At 48.5% G+C, this 16,816-nt stretch overlaps 1 protein-coding gene across 1 annotated transcript in view; it reads right to left on the bottom strand.

The window, feature by feature from the left end:
• hdac4 (histone deacetylase 4) overlaps positions 1 to 16,816 on the bottom strand; it is a 625,953-nt gene that overhangs the window by 137,683 nt on the left and 471,454 nt on the right. The gene's annotated exons all lie outside the window — the stretch shown is intronic.

Below are 16,816 nucleotides of genomic sequence, written 5' to 3'. Positions count from 1 at the left end.
TGTCTTCATGCAACAGCAACTTGTATTTATATAGTGCCTTTAAGTAGTGAAACGGTCCAAGGTGCTACACAGGAGTATTAGGAGATAAAAAAATATTGACACCGAGTCGCACAAGTAGAAATTAACGCAGGTGACCAAAAGCTTGGTCAAAGAGGTATGTTTTAAGGAGCGTCTTGAAGGAGGAACGAGAGGTAGCGAGACGGAGAGGTTTAGGCAGGGAGTTCCAGAGCTTGGGGCCGATGCAACAGAAGGCACGACCACCAATGGTTGAGCAATTATAGTCAAGGATACTCAGAATTAGAGGAGTGCAGACATCTTGGGGGGCGGGGGGGAGGGAGGGGTTGTGGGGCTGGAAGAGATTACAAAGATAGGGAGGAGCGAGGCCATGGAGGAATTTGAAAATAAGGATGAGATTTTTGAAATCAAGACGTTGCTTAACCGGAAGCCAATGTAGGTCAGCGAGCACAGGGGTGATGGGTGAGTGGGATTTGGTGCGAGTTAGGACATGGGCAGCCGAGTTTTGGATCACCTCTAGTTTACATAGGGTAGAATGTGGGAGGCCAGCCAGGAGTGCGTTGGAATAGGCAAGTCTAGAGGTAACAAATGCATGAATGAAGGTTTCAGCAGCGGATGAGGTGATGCAAGGGTAGAGACGGGCGATGTTACAGAGGTGGAAATAGTTACGCTGTGGATATGTGGTCGAAAGCTCAAATGTGACACGAAGGTAGCGAACAGTCGGGTTCAGCCTCAGACAGAAGTTGGGAAGAGGGTTGGGAACGGAGTTTGTGGTGGGGACCGAAAACAATGGCTTCGGTCTTCCCATTATTTAATTGGAGAAAATTTCTGTTTATCCAGAACTGGATGTCGGACAAGCAGTCTAACAATTTAGAGACCGTGGAGGGGTCATTGAGTACATAAACAGTATTCTACTGCAGGTAGATAAAGAAACAGGTGGCCCTCATAGAAACATAGAAAATAGGTGCAGGAGTAGGCCATTCGGCCCTTTGAGCCTGCACCGCCATTCAATGAGTTCATGACTGAACATGCAACTTCAGTACCTCATTCCTGCTTTCTCGCTATACCCCTTGATCCCCCTAGTGGTAAGGACTACATCTAACTCCTTTTTGAATATATTTAGTGAATTGGCCTCAGCAACCCGTCAGAATTTTAAACGTTTCTATGAGATCCTCTCTCATTCTTCTGAACTCCAGTGAATACAAGCCCAGTTGATCCAGTCTTTCTTGATATGTCAGTCCCACCATCCCGGGAATCAGTCTGGTGAACCTTCGCTGCACTCCCTCAATAGCAAGAATGTCCTTCCTCAAGTTAGGAGACCAAAACTGTACACAATACTCCAGGTGTGGCCTCGCGAAGGCCCTGTACTACTGGTAATAACACCTCCCTCCCATGTACTGCAGTCACATAAATAAATTTGTGCTGTAACTATATAAATAAAGATATGTGATTCACACAATTAATTACATAAATCCACCTGTGTAAGCTCTGAATGTGTCTCGGTGCCGGAAGTTGGTCTGTAACTAGGGGCTTCTAACTCCTTTTGCTGCTCAGACTGTGAGTGAGTGATGTTGTTCTCTCATGGTTAAGGTTGTCTCTCTCTTGGCACACTCCCTGCTATAGAGCTTGTCAAGATCAGGCGAGTACTGGAGTGGTGTGAGGTCTCCAGGGCCTGATGCACATCCGGAGCATCTGTGATGAGGTATGGAAGGATGTGTGGGGTGGGAGAAATTGGGGTATTTCTAGACCCAGAGCAGAGAGGGCAGCACAGCAGTCTACTTGCTTTTACTGTTAGTCCTCTGCGCCTTCCCCAGAGCTGGCCTCTCAGCGCCCTCTCTCAATCTGCAGATTAACATTTCAATCAATTATTAACGATAAATTCAGAATTTGTCTGTGTGTATTTCAACTGTATCCTGTGTTTCTGGGAAACAGAGTAGATACAAAGTGCTTGCCATTTGTTTTTAAACCTCATCAGCATCCCTGATTATAACTGTTCAACCATCGGTGGCCGTGCCTTCAGCTGCTTGTGTTCCAAGCTCTGGAACTTCCTCCCTAAACCTCCCCGCCTCTCTTTCCTCCTTTAAGATGCTCCTTAAAACCTACCTCTTTAACGAAGCTTTTGGTCATCTGCTGTAATTTCTTCTTATGTGGCTCGGTGTCAAATTTTATGTTTTGAAGCGCCTTGAGACGTTTTACTACGTTAAAGGCGCTATATAAATAAAAGTTATTGTTATATTGTGCAAGTACAGTAAAGATTATAATCTTGACGCTAACTGATAATACCAAACTAATATGCTTATAATTGCTGTAGGTACTGATAGAAAGCCGTAATTTTATTCTTTCATAAACAATTTCCAATCTTAAATCGTGATGTTGTGAAGGTTGGGAATTTCATCTCTAGAAAAATGTACGTTAAAAGATTACATAAGAACATAAGAATTAGGAACAGGAGTAGGCCATCTAGCCTAGTGGGAAAGCGGGTTGTGTAGAGGACACAGCGAGGCTGCAGAGGGGCCAGATGGCCTACTCCTGTTCCTAATTCTTATGTAGCCCCTCGAGCCTGCTCCGCCACTCAACAAGATCATGGCTGATCTGGCCGTGGACTCAGCTCCACTTACCTGCCCACTCCCCATAACCCTTAATTCCCTTATTGGTTAAAAATCTATCTATCTGTGATTTGAATACATTCAATGAGCTAGCCTCAACTGCTTCCCTGGGCAGAGAATTCCACAGATTCACAACCCTCTGGGAGAAGAAATTCCTGCTCAACTCGGTTTTAAATTGGCTCCCCCGTATTTTGAGGCTGTGCCCCCTAGTTCTAGTCTCCCCGACCAGTGGAAACAACACCTCTGCCTCTATCTTGTCTATCCCTTTCATTATTTTAAATGTTTCTATAAGATCACCCCTCATCCTTCTGAACTCCAACGAGTAAAGACCCAGTCTACTCAATCTATCATCATAAGGTAACCCCCTCATCTCCGGAATCAGCCTAGTGAATCGTCTCTGTACCCCCTCCAAAGCTAGTGTATCCTTCCTTAAGTAAGGTGACCAAAACTGCACACAGTACTCCAGGTGCGGCCTCACCAATACCCTGTACAGTTGCAACAGGACCTCCCTGCTTTTGTACTCCATCCCTCTCGCAATGAAGTCTAACATTCCATTCGCCTTCCTGATTACCTGCTGCACCTGCAAACTAACTTTTTGGGATTCATGCACAAGGACCCCCAGCTCCCTCTGCACCGCAGCATGTTGTAATTTCTCCCCATTCAAATAATATTCCCTTTTACTGTTTTTTTTTCCAAGGTGGATGACCTCACATTTTCCGACACTGTATTCCATCTGCCAAACCTTAGCCCATTCGCTTAACCTATCTAAATCTCTTTGCAGCCTCTCTGTGTCCTCTACACAACCCGCTTTCCCACTAACCTTTGTGTCGTCTGCAAATTTTGTTACACTACACTCTGTCCCCTCTCCCAGGTCATCTATGTATATTGTAAACAGTTGTGGTCCCAGCACCGATTCCTGTGGCACACCACTAACCACCGATTTCCAACCCGAAAAGGACCCATTTATCCCGACTCTCTGTTTTCTGTCAGCCAATTCTCGATCCATGCTAATACATTTCCTCTAACTCCGCGTACCTTTATCTTCTGCATATTGGTTTCTAACTGAATTTAGCAATATATCAATGACTAATGACGCATGTAATTGTGTCAAAATAAAGGACCCAAATTATCAATGACTTTGATGATGGGGGCTGAATGTAATATATCCAAGTTTGCTGACGATACAAAGCTAGTGGGAAAGTAAGCTGTGAGGTCGACATAAAAAGGCTGAAAAGTGAAGAAGAATGGTTAAGCGATTGGGCAAGAAGGCGATAGATTGAATACAATGTGGGGAAGTGTGAAATTATCCACTTTGGTATGAAGAATGAAAAAGCCGATTATTTTTTTTACAAAGGGTGAAAGATTAGTAAATGTTGGGATTCAGAGGGATTTGGGTGTCCATATACACGAATCACAACGTTAACATGCAAGTACAGCAAGCAAGCAAATAGGAAGGCGAATGGTATGTTAACCTTTATTGCGAGGGTGTTGGAGTACAGGAGTAATGAAATCTTGCTGCAATTATATAAGACTTTGGCGAGACCACACCTGGAGTACTGTGTACAGTTTTGGTCTCCTTGCCTAAGAGGGGTTGCAATGAAAATTCACTGGATTGATTCCTGGGATGAGAGGGCTGTCCTGTGAAGAGAGATTGAGTAGAATGGGTCTATGTTCTCTGGAGTTTAGTGGAATGAGAGATGATTGTATTGAAACATATAAAATACTTAAGAGGGCTTGATGCTGAGAGGCAGTTTCCCCTGGCTGGAGAGTCTAGAACTAGTGGTCATAATATCAGAATAAGGGGTCGGCAATTTAGGACTGAGATGAAGAGAAATCTATTCTTTGAGGGTTGTGAATCTTTGGATTTCTCTATCCCAGAGGGCTGTGGATGCTCAGTTGTTGAGTATACTCAGCAGAATGAGAGGTGATCTTATCGAAACGTATAAGATTATGAGGGGGCTTGATAAGGTGGATGCAGAGATGATGTTTCCACTGATAGCGGAGACTAGAACTAGGGAACATAATCTTAGAATAAGGGGCTGCCCATTTAAAACAGAGATGGAGGAGGAATTTCTTCTCTCAGGAGGTTGTAAATCTGTGGAATTCGCTGCCTCAGAGAGCAGTGCAAGGCGAGACATTGAATAAGTTTAAGACAGAGATAGACAGTTTCGTAACCGATAAGGGATTAAGGGGTTATGGGGAGCGGGCAGGGAAGTGGACCTTAGTCCATGATCGGATCATGCCATGATTGTATTAAATGGCAGAGCAGGCTCGAGGGGCCATATGGCCTACTCCTGCTCCTATTTCGTATGTTCTTATATTCATTACAGAGATCAATAGATTTTTGGGCACTAAGGGGATCAAGGGATATGGGGATAAGGTGGGAAAGTGAAGATGTAAAAATTCCACCATGATCTTATTGAACGGGGGAAGCAGGTTCAAAGGGTCATATGGCCTATGCCTGATCCTTATATTCTGATGTTCTTAAGCCCTTCCCTCTACCATAACATTTTGTTCACTCTGTCACTGCTGTAGTGATGCCCCTATTTAAAAAAGGAGGCAGACAAAAAGCAGGAAACTATAGACCAGTTAGCCTAACATCTGTCCTTAGGAAAATGCTGGAGTCCATTATTAAGGAAGCAGTAACGGGACATTTGAAAAAGCATGATACAATCAAGCAGAGTCAGTATGGTTTTATGAAAGGGAAATCATGTTTGACAAATTTGCTGGAGTTCTCTGAGGATGTAACGAGCAGGGTAGATTAGGGGGAACCAGTGGATGTGGTGTATTTGGATTTCCAGAATGCATTCGATAAGATGCCACATAAGAGGTTACTGCACAAGATAAAAGCTCACAGGATTGGGGATAATATATTAGCATGAAGAGAGGATTGCTCAACTAACAGAAAACAGAGAGTCGGGATAAATGGGTCATTTTCCAGTTGGCACACAGTGACTAGTGGGGTGCCGCAGGGATCGGTGCTGGGTCTTCAACTATTTACAATCTATATTAATGACTTGGATGAAGAGACCAAGTGTAATGTAGCCAAGTTTGCTGATGGGTGGGAAAGCAAATTGTGAGGACACAAAAAATCTGCAAAGGGATATCGACCGGCTAAGAGAGTGGGCATAAAATTGGTAGATGGAGTATAATGTGGGAAAATGTGAGGTTATCCACTTTGGCAGAAATAATAGAAAAGCAAATTATAATTTAAATGGAGAAAAATTGCAAAGTGCTGCAGTAGAGAGAAACCTGGGGGTCCTTGTGCATGAAACACAAAAAGTTAGTATGCAGGTACAGCAAGTAATCAGGAAGGCAAATGGAATGTTGGCCTTTATTGCAAGGGGGATAGAGTATAAAAGCAGAGAAGTCCTGCTACAACTGTACAGGGTATTGGTGAGGCCACACCTGGAGTACTGCGTACAGTTTTGGTCTCCGTATTTAAGGAAGGATATACTTGCATTGGAGGCTGTTCAGAGAAGGTTCACTAGGGTGATTCCGGAGATGAGGGGGTTGACTTATGAGGATAGGTTGAGTAGGTTGGGCCTATACATATTGGAGTTCAGAAGAATGAGAGGTGATCTTATTGAAACATATAAAGATAATGAGGGGGCTCGCCAAGGTGGATGCAGAGAGGATATTTCCACTCAGAGGGGGCATAGTCTTAGAATAAGGATCTGCCCATTTAAAAGTGAGAATAGGAGAAATTTTTTCTCAGTTGTAAATTTATGGAATTCTATGTCCAGGAGAGCTATGGAAGCTGGGTCATTAAATATATTTAAAGGCGGAGATAGACAGATTTTTGGGAATAAAGGGTTATGGGGAGCGGGCAGGAAATGGAGCTGAGTCCATGATCAGATCAGCCATGGTCTTACTGAATGGCGGAGCAGGCTCGAGGGGCCAAATGGCCTGTTCCTGCTCCTATTTCTTATGTTGTTATGTAGTCATGCTTCAAAATCTACTCCTTAAGTTCACTAACTTTTAAAATCTGACTGTACTGTTGTTGTTTAATGTTCAAGTTGATTAATTTTGATTAAGACTTGAAAAAAATATGATTTACTATGTTAAACTTGATAAAGTTTATTTGTCTAATTTTGGAAAACACAGTAAAATAGCCCCTTGGTACTTTTTACTGACTTTATTCCAAAACTCATATCCACAGTTTCACTAAAATTAGTCAATTTTAAGCTGTCCTGCACGACATGCAACTTTAACAGTGTTCCAGACATATTGGCCCAGAAATCGCGGCCTCCCCAGGTCTGTACGGACCCGGGAAGGCATCGGAAAAGCCGTTTTTCAGCATGCACTGAAAACCAGCTTTTCCGATCTGTCAAGTTTCTGGCGTGACAGATCCTCCACATAGCGGGAGCGAAGATATTTGCAAGGGCAAGATTGCGGGATTTACGCATATCTTGCCCAGCAGATGTCCTCAAAACTCTTGACCCTGATGAAAGCAGGTGCATAGCCTACTTTTACAGGCGTAAGAGTTTTAAAATACACAAAAACATTTTAAAATAAAGTTATAAACACACATTTTATTGTTTAAAAACCCTCCCACTACGCTAAGTTTATTTTAAAGCATAATTAAAAAAACGTTTTTTAAAAATCGAGAAAATATATATATATTTTGTTTTAAATACAGAAATTAAAGTTATTAAAATTAATAAAAATATGTTGTGCATTTTTTCTATCTTTTATTCACGTTTTGGGTTGCTTCTCAATCATAGTAAAAGGAGCTTCAGACATATGAAACTCCTATTACTATGAATGAGAATATACTGCACCTGATTGGCCGCCCAGAGCCACGTGACTCCAGCTCCAGGCCTGCGCACGTCCTGATGTGCACGTGCTGCGACTCTCATTCAGGAGGCGCCTCAGGACCAGGATCTCATGTGGCCACAGCAGCTTCGGGTAGGTGGGCATCTTTTTTCTAAAATCTATTCGAACGCCCATGGGAAGGAGAAACCAGGATTTCTGGGCCATTGCATGTGATTAATCCAAATTAGTATAAAGTATTCAACTGTTTCAGTCAGTATTACAGCACATTCTCCCCCAGCAATTCATATTTTGAACCCTGAGGACATCAAAAGACATTACCCTTTGACGGCTCAACTTCCTTTGGACTTTGAGGAAAGTCTTTCTTCAACATTACATTTCACATGAATTATATATTTTTAAGATGCGCCTGTAGATTGTAAATGGAATAAGGCCAGAAGGGTATTCGTTCAACAATAGATCATATTTGATGTTTTTAAAGTGCATTTAATTTGAAGCTGCTTGAAATTTTTTTTAAATCACAAAAGAAAACAGATTTTTAGACTCAAGGTAGAATACAAAGTGCTGAATAAACTTAATAGATTTCTCTAGTGATGGCTTGATGCATCATATAGTATGGTACTGAGACACATGGGGCTCAATTTTCCCCAAACCCTTTTTCTGGCGTATTGCCAGAATTACACCCGTTTTTCTAGGCCAGAAATATTTTGCGACAATTTCCCTGATGTATAATTCGAAATTGCCGCTGCGTGGCGTGTCCAGTCGCCTCGGGGAATGGAGTCTGCTGTCTGTGCCAAAAAACGAAGCTGTACCTTCTGCGCATGCGCGGGAAAAAAGTGTTACGTTTTTGACGTTGTTCCAATGGATGCGCATGCTCAGTACAGCTCAGATTTGGCAATCGGCCATTTTTAAAGAGCCAGTTGTGTATGAGAGGAGTGCTGTGAGAGCATTGGAAAAATTGCCCAGACTCCGCGTCCATTGACAGAATCAACTGTCACTCCCACTCCAATCCCCACACCAGTCTCTGAAGAGCCCAAAGCCGGGACCTCCAACTTGCCGCCTGACGTTGGTGCCCCCCCACACCCTCAAGAGGTGCACAGTGCCCGAGATGTTAGAAAGAATAAGCTTGGTATCAAGCCCAGAAACACTGCACCACCTGTGGGCAGGGGTGGTGGGAGAGTCCAAGACCAAGCGCAGCAGGTGGTCTTAGAATAAGGGGGATGAGAGATGGGTGCAGCCTTTCTTTGCTGCCGTTATTATTATTGTTACTGTTGTAACTGTTCTCAAATTAAAAGCTTTTTGTAAGTTATGTAAATTTACAAGTTTATAAGTGATCTTAAAAAGTGATATTAAAGTAACGTTTGATACAAGAATAATGTTATTAAAGTTAAGTACATTGTAAACTTTTGAATAAAATATATTTTACATTAAAACTGAATCATGTTCCATTAATACAACACAACATTACGAAGCAGCTCCAAACAGTAAACATGTCCATGTGGAATAGCTGTCGCTGAGCCCTCAGGCATCAGCAAAGCATTCAAGGATGAGCTGCTGGCGCAAGGCTCGAGCAATCGTTAAAGGGGCACGATGGCCCGCCCTCCTCCGCTGTCGTGCTCCGGCCTCAGGCACTTGCATGGCTTCCTCATCCTCGTCGTCCTTCTCCTCCTGCTCGTCACCTGCCTCTTCCACATCATTATCATCAGCCACTCTCACCGCAGATAGGTCTTCCACTACCAGGTGCTGCTGCCTAATGATGGCTAAGTTATGCAGCATGCAGCACACAACAGTGAACTGGCTGACAGTCTCAGGGGAGTACAGCAAGTAGCCTCCGGAATGGCCAGGCATTGGAAACGCTGTTTCAATATGCCAATGGTCCTCTCAATGATGCTGTGCGTCGCAATGTGCAACATGTTGTATTGACGGTCAACTTCTGTCCAGGTTATGCATAGGGGCGCCATGAGCCAGGTGGCGAGGCCATACTCTTTGTCTCCCAGTAGCCAAGCCCTTCTGGCTGCTGCTGCTGAAACATGGCAGATAAAACGCTGTCACCGAGGATGAACACATCATGGGTGCTGCCAGGGTATCTTGCAACGACTGACATGATATGATGCATGTCGTCACACACAAGCTGCACATTACTGGAGTGGAAGCCTTTTCTGTCCCTGTACATCTCAGAATCCTTCAAACATGCTTGCAAGGCGATGTGGGTACAATCAATGCAGCCCTGTACCTTTGGGAAGCCAGCAATCCTGGAGAAGACCACAGCCGTCATGGATTGCTTGGGCAGTCATGGGGAACTTTATGAATATAGTCATTCCTACGCGCGTACAGTGCAGCCATGACCTGGCAAATGGAGACATGTGTTGCATGTTGAGAGATGGCGCACACAGCTCCAGTTGTAGCTTGAAACGATCCAGAGGCATAGAATGAAAGTGCAGCTGTAACCTTCACTTCAACGGACAAAGCAGTCCTCCTGATGCTTCTAGGTTGCAGGTCTGCTTTGACCAACTCACAGAACTCACAATTTCTTTTCAGAAACGCAGCCTTCTGACACAGTCTGCATCACTCAGGTGGAGGTCCGAATGTCTGTCTCGATATACCTGAGGTGGGCAAGGCCGCCTGCCCAGCACCCTACGGGCTCTGATGTTCCTGATGCGATGAAGTCGAATCAATTGTCACCTACGTAGCACCATGATGCAGAAGGCTCACAAAAGGTATGGCATCGTCAGTATTGCCCCCATACTTAAATTTAACCTTTGTAAGAAGCTCAAAAAGGCAGGAAAGCAGGCAGCACAGATTCGCAGTTGTATCTCTCCAGGTCTGTACGAGTGGAACACACCGAAAGGTCTTGTGACTTCTCCTCTCTCTCCGCCCACCCCACCGCCCCTTGAGTCTTGTGATTTCTCTTTTCCCTCCCCCTCCCCGAGCTTCAAGTCTTTCAATTGGCAACCCCTCTCTCCTCTCCTCTCTTCCCCCTCAGCCTTTAATAATTAGAGTGACTTCTCGCTTTCCCTCCCTGGGGTCCAAGCCTTCGGATCGGCACCTCGCTCTCTCCCCTTCCCCTCCCTTGCCCCCACGGCTTGTTTTGTAGCCTAACCCCGGGCGCGAGGCCAATTCTGCTGGCCAAACCTACGACCCTCCAGCCCTGCATCAAGATGTTCGCTGGTGGCATGTGAGTGAGTAAAAAAAAGAGAAAACTTCTGAAATCCAACAAATTTACACTTCTACGTTGAGAGGTAAAAAAAGTTGAACATTATTATTGATTTTGACAGTGTTCTCGGCTTCTTCCAAAATCTTCGATTTAAAAATAACGGTGTCTTTCAGCGCAGAGTTGTGAATGTGCGCTGGTTTTCTTAACTCATCAGAAGGTTTTTCAGGATTGGCCACCTAAGAGAAAAAAATGTTGGCCAAACCATGAACAATTGAAAAAACTGGCGCAGACATGAGGGAACATGACGTCGAAAAAAAACTGGCCTTGAAAAATCGTAACTAAGTCAGTTACGACGGCGCAGATCGCAAGGGGAAACTTAAATACGCCAGAAAAAATGGAGCAAATGACTGGGGAAAATTGAGCCCAGAGACTGGATCCTGAATTCAATCTTTGGTCTGCGCTGAATTAGTTGGGACAGTGACTGGCCTCAGTGTCGACTGGCTGCGGAACACAATGCCATGATTCCCATTTAGGATTATTATCCAGTGACCCCCATTAGAAAGCATGCATAACTGCACATTGGGTGAGGACAAATTCAGAATCAGCAGATTCCTTCTCCCTCACGGCTCTCCCCCCACCAAACACGTTGAATAGTTTGTCAACACTGGGTGTCTACACAGCCAACTGAGACAGACATCAGAAAACAGCTCGTACTGATGAAATAATATTTAATATTAATAGGACAGGAAGGGAATGAAATTGAAACTAAAACCTCTATAACACTAGCTATCTGTTGTGTACAATTAAGAACATGAGGAATTACATTAAAATATAAATACACGCTGCATGTTACAAGTATTTTGTCAGAGTGCTGTTTTGCACATATGAATACAGGCAGGGCATTGCAATTGCACTTTTTGCATTTATTTTGTCAGATCTGTACCTTTATGATGGGACATCAATAATCTGATTTCCTAACGCAGAATTCCATCAATAATTCGACTAACTCTTAAACCCTTAATGTAGAATTATACTTATATTTTTATTTTGTCAGATTGTTTTGCCTGCTGTTGGTATTACTTGATGTGTGGGTGAAGATAAATTCCCCATGCATTATATTTTACTTTCCTGTAGGGGGCATGATTGAGACAACACCAAGGCAATGCTAAATCCTTGCATCTTCCTGCCTATGGCAAGTAAAATTATATTTGTTGGAAAGCCAAAACAATTTCTTATATCTCTTAGAAAAAGTTGAACAAAAGGATTGTAGCCAGGTCAAGTGGTCCGAGTAAATTTGTATCTGAAGCTGCATATTATAGTAACAGGAGTAGGCCATTCAGCCCCTCAAGCCTGTTCTGCCATTTAATTAGATCAATTAATATAGACCTTCTTTACAACAGTGTAACAGAGATGATCCATTTTTAGCCACGTCAAGAGCAAATAAGTTTGGAGTTTCAAAAAAATACATGTTCATTTTGCACAAATTGGCTCTAGTGATCTTGCATTTCAGTCAGAGTCTTAATGGGGTAAGATTTGAAATACATATTTTTATATGTATGAGGCTGCAAAGCGATTTAGATAGGTTAAGCGAATGGGCTAAGGTTTGGCAGATGGAATACAATGTCGGAAAATGTGAGGTCATCCACCTTGGAAAAAAAAACAGTAAAAGGAAATATTATTTGAATGGGGAGAAATTACAGCATGCTGCGGTGCAGAGGGAGCTGGGGGTCCTTGTGCATGAAACTCTTTTAGGAGTCTACCTGCAAAACATAAACAACATTAAACTGTGCCACCCGACCTGGGTGACACAGCAGACATTTTCAAGCCCCTTTTTTTTTTGGTTTTTTTTTTTTTTTTGGGGGCGCTAAAATCAAATTTTTCCAGTGCCCCCTATAAAAGGAGAGGGGGACACTAAAAACACCGGCAATTAAAACAAATTAAACTTTAAAACGTAAAATCAAATTAAAATTTGGTTGCCGGGCGTGATGATGCACTCCAGTCCCTCCGGTGCCCACCTCTCGCGGAAGGCCGCGAGCGTACCGGTGGACACCGCGTGCTCCATCTCCAAGGACACCCTGGATCGGATGTAAGAGCGGAAGAGAGGCAGGCAGTCAGGTTGAACGACCCCCTCGACCGCCCGCTGCCTGGACCGGCTGATGGCACCCTTGGCCGTGCCCAGGAGCAGTCCTACGAGGAGGCCCTCGGACCTACCCGCTCCCCTCCGCACAGGGTGCCCAAAGATCAGGAGAGTGGGACTGAAGTGCAGCCAGAATTTCAGGAGCAGCCCCTTCAAATAGTGGAACAGGGGCTGCAACCTTGTGCATTCAATAAAAACATGGAACACGGACTCCTCCAGACCGCAGAAATTGCAGGCGGCTTGGGAGTCCGTGAACCGGCTTAAAAATTTGTTGCACGGCACTGCTCCGTGCACCACCCTCCAGGCCAAGTCCCCGATGAATAGTGGGAGGACCCCTGCGTAGAGTGCCCTCCATCGGGGACCCCCGCCTCCTCCGGACGGCAAGATGGTACGCCATGGCGTGTCCGGACGGCCGGCGAGGATGGCAAAGTTGAGGGTGTGCAGGAGCAGCCCGTACAGGAAACCCCTCCGCGCGGAACTGAAAGGCACGGAGGGGATTTCCCCGAGGCGGCTCAAGTTGTGAGGCGCCGGTCCCCGAGGGAGGTTCCGGGGTTTGGCGCCGATGAGGAATTCCGTCCGGACGGGGGTCAGTTCGGACGGGATCTCCCCACGTGCTTGAGCCTCCTCGATACACCTAACGGAGTCAGGGCCCAGAGCTGTTTTTAGCGACTCGATGGCATCGGCCGCGCGGCGGACGTTGGCAGAATTTAGGCGCCGCGCCAGCGTGACTGGCGCCATCCAGCCCGCTCCTCCGCCATCGAGCAGGTCCCTGACCCTGGTCACCTCACCAGCCACAGCCCTCTCTTCCGACCGCCACATGAAGCCTCGGCCGTGGAGGTACGGATTCCCGAGCAGCGGTTCCTGCAGGACGGCCGCCACTCCAGCCGGCGGAGAGCTGCGCTTGGTGGAGACTTTGTTCCAGACCCTGATGAGTTCCCTGTAAAAGACAGGCAGCTCCCGGAGGGCGGTCCTGGCACCCCCCAAGTTCACAAACAGGAGCTGCGTGTCATAATTGAGGTCGAGCTGCTGGCGGAAGAAATACCTCGCCAGAGCACACCACCTAGGAGGGGGCTCGACGTAAAGGTATCTCTGCAGGGTCTGAAGACGGAAAGTCGCGAGCTGGGCGCTGACGCACACCAACGACTGACCGCCCTCCTCAAGCGGGAGACTCAAGACCGCGACAGAGACCCAGTGCTTCCTGTTGTTCCAGAAGAAGTCCACCAGCTTCTTCTGTATCTTGGCGACAAACGCAGGGGGAGGGGTCAAAGTGACCAGCCGGTACCACAGCATTGCGGCCACCAGCTGGTTTATGACTAGCGCTCGACCCCTGTAGGACAGCACTCGGAGCAGTCCTGTCCAGCGCCCTAGGCGAGCGGCGACCTTGGCCTCCAGCTCCTGCCAGTTCGCCGGCCAGGCTTCCTCGTCGGGGCTAAGGTAGACTCCCAGATAGAGGAGATGGGTCGTGCTCCAGGCAAAAGGCCTGAGCTCCTCCGGCAGGGAGTCCACCCGCCACTGACCCACCAGGAGTCCGGAACATTTCTCCCAGTTGATCCTGGCGGAGGACGCGGCCGAGTAAATCTCCTGGCACTCACGCATCCTCCGCAGGTCAGCGGGATCCTCTACCGCGAGGAGCACGTCATCGGCGTAAGCCGAGAGGACGACCTCCACGCCCGGCCCTTGCAGAGCCAGTCCCGTCAACCTCGTCCGCAAGAGGCGCAGGAAAGGCTCCACGCAAACGGCGTATAACTGGCCGGACATGGGGCATCCCTGGCGCACCCCTCTCCTAAAGCGAAGGGGCGCCGTCAAGGACCCGTTAACCTTAATCAGACACTCCGCGGCGGCGTACAAAAGTCGGATCCGGGCGACGAAATGCGTCCCGAACCCGAAAGCGCGCAGAGTTCCGAGCAGATAGTCGTGATCCACCCTGTCGAACGCCTTCTCTTGGTCGAGGGATAGGAAGGCGACCGACAGACCAGCCTCCTGGGAGCAATGGATGAGGTCCCGGACCAGATGGATGTTGTCGTGGATCGTCCGGCCCGGGACCGTGTATGACTGGTCGGGGTGAATCATGTGGTCCAGCACGGCACCAAGGCGAGCAGACATCGCCCTGGCGAAGATTTTGTAGTCCGTGCTGAGGAGGGAGACCGGGCGCCAGTTCTTAAGGAGGCGGAGATCGCCCTTCTTAGGCAGCAGGACGATGACTGCCCTGCGCCAAGAGAGGGGCATCTCCCCGGTCGCCAGACTTTCCCCCAGGACCCGCGCGTAGTCGCTCCCCAGGACGTCCCAGAACGCCCTGTGGAACTCCACGGTCAGCCCGTCCAGCCCCGGGGATTTTCCCCTCGAGAGCCGGGCGAGGGCACCGGTCAGCTCCGCCAGGCTTAGCGGAGCTTCCAGATTTTCGGCGCCCTCCGGGCTGACCTTCGGCAGGTCCTCCCACAAAACTCTACGCGCTTCCTCGCTGGACGGATCCGGAGAGAACAGAGCCCCGTAATATTCACGGACCCTGTTGTTGACGCCCTCCGGATCCGAGACGAGAGAGCCGTCGTCGGCCAGCAGCGTCAAGAGCTGCTTACGGACACTCTGCCTTTTTTCCAGCGAGTAGAAGAAGGGGGAGCCGCGGTCCAGATCCCGCAGGAACCGGATCCGCGACCTCACGAACGCGCCTCGGGACCCGACGAGCTGCAGGTCCTTCAGCGCGGCCTTCTTCGCTTCGTACACCGTCCGCAGGGCCGGGTCCTGGACGACTTGACCGAGACGGGCTTCCAGGTCGAGCACCTCTTTTTCTAGGCGCCCGACTCTGGCCGCCCGCCTCTTGGTCGACCCCCTCGCGTACTCTTGACAGAAGACGCGGACGTGAGCCTTGCCCACGTCCCACCATAGCCTCAAGGAGGGGAAGCCCCCCTGCTTCCTTCTCCAGTCGGACCAGAATCGACGGAACGAGTCCTGGAACCGCACGTCCTCCAGCAGCCGGTTGTTAAAGTGCCAGTACGCGGACCCCGTCCTCGCGCGGAGCGAAGCGAGCTCCGCCCACACCAGGTGGTGGTCCGAACACGGCACCGGCCGCATGGAGGCCGCCGGGACGCAGGAAACGTACGCCCGAGACACGTAAAGGCGGTCGACTCTAGACCATCCAACTCCAGGCCTCACCCAAGTAAAGGCGCTGGAGTCGGGGTGGAGATTTCGCCAGACGTCCACCAAGTCGAAGGACCCGACCAGGTCCCTCAACTTCTCCATCGCCGTCATGCACTGCGGGGCACCGGAGCGGTCCCTCGCCTCGAGGGTGCAGTTAAAATCCCCCCCGAGGACAATGCAGTCGCCGACGTCGACGGAGCCAAGAAGAGCGGACACCTCTTCAAAGAAGCGCGTTTGCTGCGGGCCGGGATGAGGGGCGTACACGTTCACGAGATGGAGCGGCACGTCCCCCAGGCGAACCGTTACGTGCAGCAAGCGGCCTGGCACGGGCTCCTCGACCCCCAAGATCTCCGGCTGAAAATGCGGGCCCAGCAAGATGGCCACCCCACTAGAAATGGCGGTGAGGTGGCTCATGCGGACCTCTCCTTGCCATTCCAGGAGCCACGTGGCTTCGTCTCCCGGAACGGTGTGGGTTTCTTGCAGGAAGCACACCGCATGTTTCCCCTCCCGCAGGAGCGAAAAATTGTCAAATCTACGGCGTGCCCCTCTGCCGCCGTTGATGTTGAGGCTGGCTATGGTTATCTTCATGACAAAAGCATAGTGCAACCTCTACCTTAACCTATTGTGGGGGAGGGAGCGGAGTCTTTTGTTGAACTCCGCTCCCTCCGCAGCCCAGCGAGGAGTCCCTCGAGCTCGCGCAGCTCAAGGTGCTGCTCCTTTGTCAAGGGCCCGCCTGCGGCCAAGGTTTTAACGGCGGCGCGGACGGACCCCTTGATCAGCTCCGGCTCGGACCATTTTTCCAGGGCCAGTCGGGCTTGGTCGCGGCGACCCCGGCTCTGGGCCAAAAAGTCCCGGAGTTCCTTTGCAGGAACGAGGAGGGCCTCAGCGGCGGCCGCGAGCAGATCCACCGCCTCCCTGGCGGTGGTCTCTAGGTCTTCACCCGCGTCCCCCACCGAGTCCCCGTCCTCCTCCGGGAGGTGGCCGCCAGCAGCCGGC

The sequence above is a fragment of the Pristiophorus japonicus genome, chromosome 3 (assembly GCF_044704955.1).
Source record: "Pristiophorus japonicus isolate sPriJap1 chromosome 3, sPriJap1.hap1, whole genome shotgun sequence".
Lineage (NCBI taxonomy): Eukaryota > Metazoa > Chordata > Chondrichthyes > Pristiophoridae > Pristiophorus > Pristiophorus japonicus.
The sequence above is the reverse complement of the archived record's forward strand: the minus strand, read 5'-3'. Positions and strand labels throughout refer to the sequence as shown.